This window comes from Ruditapes philippinarum, unplaced genomic scaffold (assembly GCF_026571515.1).
Source record: "Ruditapes philippinarum isolate M1 unplaced genomic scaffold, ASM2657151v2 ctg5841_1_1_1_1, whole genome shotgun sequence".
Classification (NCBI taxonomy): Eukaryota; Metazoa; Mollusca; class Bivalvia; order Venerida; family Veneridae; genus Ruditapes; species Ruditapes philippinarum.
Window position 1 is genome coordinate 62,085 of NW_026857032.1, and position 12,060 is coordinate 74,144.

At 30.4% G+C, this 12,060-nt stretch overlaps 4 non-coding genes across 4 annotated transcripts; all 4 read right to left on the reverse strand.

The window, feature by feature from the left end:
- Window positions 1-2,428: 2,428 nt before the first annotated feature.
- Window positions 2,429-2,568, reverse strand: LOC132748532 (U4 spliceosomal RNA). Its single transcript, XR_009628278.1, has one exon. It is a non-coding gene; the product is annotated as a U4 spliceosomal RNA (small nuclear RNA).
- A 1,066-nt stretch (window positions 2,569-3,634) lies between these two features.
- Trnap-cgg (transfer RNA proline (anticodon CGG)) lies at window positions 3,635-3,706 on the reverse strand. Its single transcript has one exon. It is a non-coding gene; the product is annotated as a tRNA-Pro (tRNA).
- Window positions 3,707-9,832: 6,126 nt separating this feature from the next.
- LOC132748534 (U4 spliceosomal RNA) lies at window positions 9,833-9,980 on the reverse strand. Its single transcript, XR_009628280.1, has one exon. It is a non-coding gene; the product is annotated as a U4 spliceosomal RNA (small nuclear RNA).
- A 529-nt stretch (window positions 9,981-10,509) lies between these two features.
- Window positions 10,510-10,581, reverse strand: Trnap-cgg (transfer RNA proline (anticodon CGG)). The gene has a single exon. It is a non-coding gene; the product is annotated as a tRNA-Pro (tRNA).
- Between the last annotated feature and the right edge of the window lie 1,479 nt (window positions 10,582-12,060).

The following is a 12,060-nucleotide window of genomic DNA, read 5'->3' on the forward strand; positions in this document are numbered from 1 at the left end:
CAATCCATGACTAAAATACTCCACATTAATTCTCGTAAACTACACGGACCAAACCGAAGTGAGATCGAATATTTAAATGAGTCCTATAATGTATTCATAATTGACAGGTCAATAAAATCAGACTTTACCATTAACGAGGTGCACGTTGTTGTTTTAATCATTACTCTCTTTTATATGATTTTGGAGTTACTGCGTTATTGTCAATTGTAAATTCTCACATTAATTTTATTTATTATCAAAACAAAAAAGAGCATAATTTTTAGATAAAGTAACTCGAAACATCATGAGGGGAGGATAAATCTGAAATTGTATTTTATTATCAACATTAAAATGTCACCTAAAAGTGATTTAGTACATAAAATAGTAACTCTACATTTGAATTAATATTTATGTCCTGTGGTACAAAATACAAAAGCTGCAGTTAAGTGTTTTGAATCATTCGCCGGGGGATATCAATTCGACAACCTTCCTTTTACAATATTGTAATAAAATTACTGTATCTCCCGATGCCACATTCACTGCTCACTCGTATCAACACTTAATCCTTGAATTACAATAGACCAATAAATAATTCAGGGAAAATTATATTATGTTTCTATTTTAGAAGTTTCGTAATCCTATTATTTTGTCAGTGCAAATAATATCCTGAGAAACGTGGTGTTTAATCTCATACTAGAAATTATTTAGATTGACAAATATTCTGAAAACATTGAATTAAAGAAGAATTCTACACCTAGAAACCGTGCCAAGGGCAAAAATATCATGTTTGGTATCATATTGACTAACTTGAAGTTCCTGTTTTCAGAGGATTTGATAAAGTACTATTTTGATACTGTCCGTCGGCAAATCTGTTGCAGAATATGATAATAATTTCTAACTGTAAAGAATGACATGTTAATAGGACAAAGCCGATGCTGTATGGGAAAATAGTTGTAAAAAACTAAATTGCTTTGTAATCAAAACCAGCCACAACTAAACATTAATGATTCATTTGACAAGAAAAGCAATGCATAGATGTGTATGTCTATTTCTTACAATCGTGAGTTTTAAATAAATGTCATTGCAAACAGATTTTCTCTGGTGTATTACGTGCAGTGTTTACACAAATTCGAATTAGTTTTAACAAAGAATCTGAATATGTTTATCTTTAACAGCTTCCCACATAATCAAAATTGGTCTTTGCCTGCTGCATTGCATTAAATTTGACACAAGAGTGACAATGGAATATGATATGATCAAGTAAATGCTAGATGATAAACAATGCTGTTTTAGTCATTTTACTTATAGTCACAGTTTGGGGGAATATGATATCAATAGTGAGACTTAACACTTGCAGGTATAAGTGACAAAGAGTTGAAGCGTAACATAATTGATCTTGCACTTTATGATTTCAGGTTCAAGTAAATATCAAAAATTTCATGGGAGGTCTCCTCATTTTGTATTCAAAGTGCTTTTTATACCACCCGCAAAAAAGCCATACCAAGTAGATTTTTTGACCAATCAGTTTTAATACTTTATTTAAAGTAGCACGTCTCCAGATTCATGTTAATTTTCATAAAAAATTTGGAAATGTATTTAAAAGTATAATAATATGAGATGAACAAATGAAGTAATTTCCATATTGCAATCGGCACTTACAATCCACGAAAATTACCAAAAAGTGCTCAACATATGCAAAAACAGCCCTTACTGAAATATGGTGATAAAATACTGCAAAATCAGTGTTAAACCGCACATAACATGTAAAATATAACTTGGATCTTGAATGTTTTTACCTTTCTTAAAAGTTTAGTGCATTTTTCACAATATTTAAAAAAAAAATATTTTGCGTCATTTGGAGTTGTGCAGCTTTAAGTCCTTTAAGTCCTTTTCGTTGTAGAATTCATAACATGAATACATAAAAGTTTAACATATACATCGCACATAGCCACTCTAATTTAAACAGAATTGTAAGAGGCTACTTGGCATTACTGACTTTTACACATTTGTACACAAACTTCTTAAAATAATTGTTAGAAATTCCTTCTTGCTTATCCTGCAGCCACTTTATTACATTACAAGGTTAAAATGATATTAATTGTTGCTTGCATTTGAAAAAAAAAGAAAAAAGAAAAAAAAAACAGCCAAAAGAAAACAACACAGGAGTATAGTAGTATAGTAGCAAGCAGATTTGCAGGCAATTTCTATCACAAAGTAAAACCTTGGCAATAAGAAGTTATAAATTATATACAAAATTAAAGCATTAAGTAAAAGCTAATTCTTTATTTAATAAAAAAATATCAATGATAAAATTCAGTATACAATTTTAATATATTCATAATTTAAAACATTACGTAATAGCTAAATACTTACTGTGATTTGGACATACATAGCCCGCCTCTCTCCTCGTATTTTCATTAACTGTTTTTTGGGGTTTTTTTTGCGTTAGTTCCCGTAGGAAAGTTCCTAAATTGCGCTCGTCGCCCATGTTTCAGGGCGTTGGCGCGGGGTATAGGGTATAGTTTTCAACTAGCAATAACAAAAACTCGGATAAACCTTTTTGGCTATATAACGCCACTGCGCAAAGTTAGCATACGTTGCTAAACGTAAATTTAATATTGTGCTTAAATATGACAATTATTCCGGTATCAGTTAGTTTTATAGAACAAGAACATATCTTAGAATGAATTAAAATGAGATAATATACATTCCCCATCTACATGTTGGGACAAGTCCTGGAATGTTTAGCATGTTTTAATCAAATTATATTACGTCCCTTTGTTTCATGTTGCTTAGCGACCCAGTCGTTTATGCATTGACGGTTAAATGAAATGCAACAAAATCAAGTTTATAACTGCTAACACAAAACTATTAAACAGTCAGTTCCAGGGACTTGGTTTGAGATTTGGTTCTCAACACTTCTGAGTATTAAGATTATCCTGTTTTTATTGAAACAATTCAATTATTGGAATTTTCAGCGTTAATACGAGTATGTGAAACATAAATGGCTCATAACTTTAGCTTAACTTTGTGTGCGAGATGTTCCGCTTTTAAATCCCTTTTTGCGGGAAAGACCCATTTGATTTTAAAAGTTGTTTTGTCTTTGAACGCTCCTCTCACATTTATTAATGAATATTCAACCAAAGTTTCACTGATTTCAGAAATATTTTTAGTCTTAAGTTATGATAAAGGAAAGTGTGATTTCTATCTATTTATTGTTTGTACATGTATGCTTTATTGAAACTTTTTTTTTTTTCAAAGAAAGCTCATTCTCGAGTGTATTTTTGTTTTTGCAAATTTTATATACAAAAAAAACCCCAATACAATGCAGACAATGTGTATCAAGCATATTATACGAGCTGTTTGGGAATATACTATATTGATAAAACTATGCAATTTTTATTTAATATTTAAGAGGGAAAAAAGCTATATTATTTACTAAATAATTGTGTGTCTGTAAGAAATTGTAACCGAGTTATTTAGTTGACTTAACAGCCCGTAATTCTGAGTTTTGGATATCTGATAAATGTAATGAAAAACTAATAATAAATTAAATATAGATAATATAAAACTAAAAGTAAATTGATAGTGATATAAAATTTGAGGAGTTTTTTTATTCCTTAGGTTATTAATAAATAAAAGGGGAACAAAAGTTGGGCTCGTCCGGGAATTGAACCCGGGACCTCTCGCACCCGAAGCGAGAATCATACCCCTAGACCAACGAGCCTTGTATGTGAAACTTAATTATGACAATTCGTTTTTCTTATGTAGCTTTTGCACTTTACCCGTTTATCAAAATTAGTAATATTTTGATGAAAATATACGGTAAAATTGTGTCACAAATTTCTGCAAGCACATCGGGAAAAGCACAAGAGCTACATAGAAAATAAGAACCATTGGAATTGACAAATATTTGCCTGTAACATGGTATACGGTATATGTTAATTATTCAAATATTTAAAGATATATCGAAATTAGCGGTGATACAATGTCAACAAATTCCGCGTGATCACGCATCGTGTTTTCTCAAAATATTAACTTGCATTTAAATGTTTTAGGAATAATAAACAACGGTATAAATGTTCATCAAACAGAACTTTGTTCTATACAATTACATAACTGTATCAAAATGTGCTATACTGATCCAAAAAGAATGTTTAACTACGCTTGATAAAAATATTGAGTATTATGTCTTAATCTCAAACAAAGGAATGTTGGTTCAAATTTGTCAGGATCACGCCCAAGTCCCGTCATATTTTAAGTCAGCTCAGAGATTATCATTAATTAGGCAACATTATATAACTATGCACATATTGTACACATTGTACAGTATATTCAAATTTGAATCATTGTACATAATTGTAATATGCGATGCCATGTGCATTGAGAAATCATAGCTGTACATACCTTTATATTACGTTTTTTTTCTTTGTACTTCGAAGCATGTCTACACATTTTAATGTGGTCACCAATTATATCCTTTTACTTTAAGACTTTTTGTTTCGTCACTTTTCTGGCTTCCTTTACTTACTTGTCAATTTGTATCTTCTTTTTCCGTGCATCTTCTACTTATTTGAAAAGTGGCGTCCTCACTTTACATGATTTTTTTAATACTTGAAAAGTGACTTAATGGATGTCATTTTTTTTGTTAAAATTGATAAAACGCGTAATGTAAAAATATTTTTACATTTATTTTCTATGTAGCAGACAATGATTACCGAATCTATTTTTAAGGAAAGAGAGCATTGCATTACTTAACCATGGACTTGTATTTTTACGCATTATTTAAATAGAAAACACCGAATGTAATAAAAGTAAAGAAAGAAGAATTTTCAAGAGAAAAAAGCACGAAAAGGGTTATTTAGAAAAAATCAATACATTGTGTGCTATGTTCAAATGTTTTACCTTTTCATTTCTTTAAGAAATTGTGAATATCCCAGAAATCCACAAATTGACCGTACCGCAGGAGAAAACCTTTAACCTAGGAGACAAAAATTGTAATTCATCACACGTTTTAATATGATACGTTTGTAATACTCTTTTCCTCCAGGTATGATATTTAGATCGTCAAACAAGCTACAAAAAAGATAATTATTATAAAAGGGAAACTACTGTGAAAGATAATTATATTCATTTATACTATTTCTTCTTTTTTAGAATAATGAATCAAACACTATCAGAACGACATGTTTTAAACAATTTAAACAGGATCGTTATCTAAAATATTAACGAATAAACTACATTATTTATTTCCATATGGTCAATGATTGTTATATTACGATGATACGAATGAAGTACAGCCAAAAATAATGTAGAAAATAGTTCTATCACCCAAGTTGATATTTTAGTCATTTTAGACTGGATTTTGTACTGAAAGAAAAACAAAATAAAATGTTTGCACTTTTACCAAGGACACACTTTAATGTATTTAAAATAGCCACCATCAATCATAGACGACAAAGTCTAACTGAAATAGCAAATGGATTTTTGACACATGAAAATTATCTAAGTACTTGTGTCATAAAGATATATCTGCCATATAAATATAATACTTATTCTCAAGCGTACATATTATTGTTTTCCCTGAAAAAGCTAGTAATTCACAATAACAGACGTAAAATAAGACTCATTTAAATCATACACATGACACTTAGGTCTGTATACAAAATAATCTGTTTTAAAATGTTTGACACTTTTCCATCGGGAAGTTATGAAATCTGTCTGTTTTACATCACAAATTGCAATGAGTCAATAACGCAGATGGTATGTTACTAAACTAGTCATGAGCAACAAGGAGCATTGCTTAAAAGTGCCTATGAAGTTGGAATTAGAGTCTTTGTATTTTGTCAATATATCTAATTTCTTTATAAATATTATAATACATGCACAATGAGAGGGTTCAAGGCTTGACACAGTTGTAATTACACATTATTTATGCGCAAAATAGTTATGGTCTACTTATAAATTATCATACATTGTATGTTCAATAACAAAAATAATTTGAAACCTCCCAGACATGGTTACGTCAGAAACAAAATAATCGCATAATTGGGAATCATTACAGATTTCCCTCTAAATGGACAATAAAGAAGATGGCGCGTGCTTAATATGCCACTGTGACAAAGATTGGAATTTATTATTCTCACATACTCCTATAAAAACACTATCTAAAATTGAGACCATAATTGGTCAATTAATGTTAATTGTGATTTGTCAACTAAATCAGGGGTTTTGAGATAAATTTAGCCTATAAAATATACCTATTTGTAATATACAGAAACGCTTAAAGCATACATAGCTCTTTTGCGTTTACAATGTACTTCTATTTCTAAAGACATAATATCATTTTATCCCTATTCTTTACATTTAAAGCAGACAATATTTTGTCATCTTACATGTTTGCGGGTTGGAATTAAAATCAGTTCTTTAATGTATGATTGAATTCATATGCTGTTTTTATAAGACAATTCGGACACAGTGGATATAATATAAAAAAACAAGATAAAGAAGGAACGGAGGCATAAAATGAATGCATCCCTCAAGGAGCTCAACAGGACACTAAACAAAAACAGGACAGTGCACATGAGCAAAGAATGGAGGATGTGACAATTTAAATAATTAAAAAATTTAGCAAATCATAGAAAATGACAAGGAAATTAAAGAACAATATTAATTATGATGTCTTAAAATATAAGATCTCCATCTTTTCATCAGGAAGGTAAATTTTTGACGTGCAGAATTTTTTTGAATAAGGGAGATTAGTTCACTAATTAGTTTATGCGGTCATGTTGTATAAAAGTTCCTTCACATCCTTTTAAAATAAATCTGAATTATTCAAGTATAAGTCGAATCTGTACATAAATAACACAGGATTTGCGCCGCGCCTGACCAATTTATTCTAATAAACTTAAACCTATACTTACAGAGCACAAGTGACACTCGTTTCTGAAAATAGAAGATCGGGGAAAGAATCGGTCGCTTTAATATATAATGTACATATACTCGTACACAGCAGACATTAGGAGTATCAAGTGGTTTCCTTATTGTTTATGTATTTTATCGACGGCAATTTTTATTTTCCATCTTAATTCTTTTGATTTGACAATTATATGAATAGATTTATCTAAAAATAACATATCTAACATCTAGAAAAGCTGAAGGGCGCTTTAAAGCTGCTGTGCTTTAACTCTAAAAGATGGTATAAGTACGTATTCGAACCTTTGGTCATCAGCATAATTAGTTGGTATGTTTTAAGTTAATAAATACTTTCTTCTTCAAAGAAATGTTCATATAAAATTGTATTAACCCTGTGGGTACAAGTTTATGTGTTCATTAACAGTAAGAACTATCATTTATTTGTTCAACATCTATAAAAGTAAAGAAGCGTCAATAATATGGTTCATCAACATCAAGATAAGCTGAATATCCATGGATATATAAGCTCGTTCATAAACATTAGTGTTTGCTGATGAACATGAAGAGACAAAAATATATTTAATTAAATGATTTGATTTTTTTAAATATCAAACTCGCACACTTCAATGTTTTAAAAGGAATTGACCTGAAGTGTATGTTACAAAGTTCAAGAGTCAGTGGCGATAACGACAGAAAGGTGTCCATCCAAATATTATTTTTGGTTGTTCCCCTTGTAATTATCAGTTGCAAATATTAAACATTCAAATTAAATAGTTATCCCAAACATATATAACAAAGTGCACGTTTTTTTTAACCATTCTCTCTTTTATATGATGTTGTAGTTAATATTGCGTTAGTGTCATTTGTAATTTTTCTCATTAATTTGTTTTAGGATCAAAACAAAAAAGCATTTGATAAAGTAACTTGAAACTTCATAGATTGATAGAGGGGGCATACATCTGAAATTGTATTTTATTACCAACATTAAAATATCATTTAAAAGTGATTTAGTACATAAAGATACATAACTCTACATTTGATTATACTATTTGTGTCGTGTGGTCAATGATTTCCCACGGTTTACGCAACTAGATTACTTTTTTTTCGATCAAACGGTACTAAACATTTTTTAATAAGGTAGAACGAAAACTAAAAACTAGATTTATAAATATGATATATCAGCTTACAAACATAAATCTATACTGTTGTCCTAATCTACCTATTTTTTGTTTTATGAAAAACTCACAGTGACCTTTCCCTTTTATACATATTTGATTTGCTCATATTTTTGTGTATTATACAAATTGAGTGTTATTGTAAATAACATTGAAAATTGTACAAAATACAAAAGCTGCAATTGAGTGATTTGAATCATTCGCCGGGGATATCAATTCGAAAACCTTGCTTTTACAATATTGTAATTAAATTACTATATCTCCCGATGCCACAGTCACTGCTCACTCGTATCAACACTTAATCCTTAAAATACAATAGACCAATAAATAATTCAGGGAAAATTATATTATGTTTCTATTTTAGAAGTTTCGTAATCCTATTATTTTGTCAGCGCAAATAATATCCTGAGAAACGTTGTGTTTAATCTCATACTAGAAATTCTTTAGATTGACAATTATTCTGAAATCATTGAATTAAAGAAGAATTTTCTACCAAGAAACCGTGCCAAGGGCAAATATATCATGTTTGGTATATATTGATTAACTTGAATTTCTTGTTTTCAGAGGATTTGATAAAGTATAATTTTGATGCTGTCTATCGGCATATCTGTTGCAGAATATGACAATAATTTCAAAATGTAAAGAATGACGTGTTTGTGGGACAAAGTCAAGCAGTATGGGAAAATAGTTGTAAAAAAACTAAATTGCTTTATAATGAAGACCAGCAAGCTACAACTAAATCTTAATAATTTATTTGACAAAAAGCAATGCATAGATGTGTATGTTTAATTGACCAAGTTGCTTACTTACGAACCGCATTCAAGCCCATTGCTCACAATCATGAGTTTGTAAATTAATGTCATAAGAAACAGATTTTCTCTAGCGCAATTAAAGTGCTTACACGAATTTAAATTAGGTTTTTAAAAAAGAATCTTATTGTCTATCTTTAACAGCATTCAAAATGTTTTTTGCTTGTAGCATTGCATTCAATTTTATACAAGAGTGTCAATGATTAATCTCATTTTATTTTTTTTTTAAATTGATACTATCGTATTAAATTTAATGTTTTAGTCATTTCAAACAAAGACTCAATGTTTTGGGGGAATACGTCATCTACATGTATTTCGAAAGATAGACTAAACACTTGCACGTACCTTAGTGAACTTTAGCACGTCCCAACAATATCCTTTATCTTGCACCACATGATCTTTACAGCGACTCAGATAATCTGCAAGCTCATTATGTTCCCGAGGAATCCATTCCGGACATAAAACAATACTTTCATTTTCACAAAAAATGTCTAAATCTAATGCCGTTTTTTGAATACTTGGAATTTTACTTCCGTTTAATAAAATGGATTTAACATTTTTATTATCAGACAATACTTGAACTTGCTTATTCTTTAATACATGTGCATTGCTCTTAATCACTCTACTTACAGCTTCATTTTCTCTCCACGTGGAACTACGAACTCTTTCGAAATCGTCCCACTTACCAATTACCTGAAATTCCGTTTCCGCAATTACTCCTCCCTTCCCTGGCCTATTTCGCGTAAAGGATTTGTAAGCTTTACTCAGTTTACCATTTCTTTTAGGCATATAACGTACATTCTGAACCAGAGTGCTAACCATATCATTCCTGTCAACACAAACTATACCAAGTGGATGTTTTGAAAGATTTGACTAATCATTTGTATACGAGTAGAAATAGACAGCTTATATCCCCCTCGTACTTTACTTTCATTTACTCGTTTATTGTGTCAGTTCCGTTGGAAAGTTCATAATATTAATTGCGCACACCACCCATGTGTTAGGGCGTCGACGTGGGTATTGGGTAAAGTTTTCAACTAGCAATAACCACGCCTCGGTTAATCCTCATTTGCTATGGTACCACCACCGCCACCACACAAATCTAACATACGTTGCTAAATGTAAACTTAAATAGTGCTTAGATATGAGAATTAATCAGGTTTATATTAGTTTTGATATTCAACCAAATTTTCAGTGATTTGAGAAATTAATATCTATATTATTATGTTATGATAAAGTAAAGTGTGATATTAATATCTATATTATTATGTTATGATAAAGTAAAGTGTGATTTCTACCTATTTATTGTTTATACACGTATGTGCTGTGACATTTATTTAATATAAAAGAGGAAAAAACAGTTATATAAATTACAAAATATAGATGACTGTTTTGCAAGTGGTTGACGGCCAGTTAATTGACCTCACATATATAATTATGAGTTTTGGATATTTAATATACGTTTATGACTTTGAGTTAAATTTAATAATATAAAAATTAACAAAAACCTTAAATATAAATAATATTAAACTAAATTCAATTTAAAAGTGATCTTATTATGATGATATTTTTATTTCTTATTAATGTATTTAAGTTTCATATTATTGATGCATACGAATACCAAAAAAGTTGGGTTCGTCCGGGAATTGAACCCGGGACCTCTCGCACCCGAAGCGAGAATCATACCCCTAGACCAACGAGCCTTAGCCTTGTCTAAAACTTAATCATGACTATTCATTTTGAGAGGGTCTTTTGAAGCTCTTGTACATCTTCATTACTGTATGCTTGCAGAAATGTTTTAATGCAGCAATATTATGATGTAAATATGCGGTAAAATTGTGGCTCAAATGCCTGCAAGCATAACGGGAAAAGTACCAGAGCTGCATAAGAAAAATATGCACCATTATTATTAGTACATGTAACTGGGTGTATGTTTATTATCATCGAAACATTTACAAGTACCTTTCAAGTCATGGACGCGGCCATTAGCGGTAGGTGACACAATGTTACTGAAACAAATTTCACGAGATCTCATAAATCATTAACGAGCAACATTTGTCCGCAAATAAATGCTAAGGTGTCCTTGATGGAAATAAGATTATAATGTCAAAATCTCAACCAAGTGATTGTGGCTTCGAATTTGTCAGGATCACGCCCAGATTTTTTCAGATTTTGTGTAAAATAAACGCTTATCGTTAATTAGGCAAAAAGAGATAACTATGGTCATATGACAGTATAAACCCAGTTCCTATTACATCACGGGTTCTATGACATCACGGTATTTACGTTTTCTGTGACTGTATGTGAAAGCAATAAATGTTGATGATACTTTTCTGAAAACTGTGACATGAAATCGCATAGCATCCGTCAATAAATTTAATTTTTTGAATAATGAATACATTCCTTGTAAGAAAACATTCCATAAAATCTTTATATTTGACTACTATTTTCCTAAATCGTTTTTTACAAAGTCAATTGAAATATGTTATAATCCAATATTCTGGTACATGAACTGTTCATATAGCTTGAATTCTATAGCAAGTTAGCTGTTGGAAGTTTTCCACAACTTAATTTGAATATTATGACACGTCTATCCTTCAATACTTGCATTTTTGGGAATTACCGTGATACCGTAGTATTCGCCTCTGTAATTACACAAATTAGCAGACAATTGAAATAGATGACATTTAAATTGGATCATTAGAAATAATTCTTTGACAGACAGTTTGGAAAAGGATCACATATTAAATAGAAGAAAAATCTCATTCACACATGGTTTTAACATTTAAATATTTTCTAATAAACGTTAAGTACCGTGAAATCATAGAACCCGGGGTTCTTTGTATAGTATATTGAATCATGTCTGATCAGCGCTGTTTCAGTATATGTGCACTAAAAATCGTAGCTGTACATACCTTTATATTACGTTTTTTTCTTTGTATTTCGAGGCACGTCTATACATTTTAATGTGGTTACCAATTATATCCTTTTACTTTAAGATTTTTTGTTTCGTCACTTTTCTGGATTCCTTTACTTACTTGTTTATTTGTATCCTCTTTTTCCGGACATCTTCTTCTTATTTGAAAAATGGCGTCCTCATTTTAAGTGATTCTTTTACTTAGTGGGAATACTTGAAAAGTGACTTAATGGATGTCATTTATTTTTGTTAAAATTGATAAAAC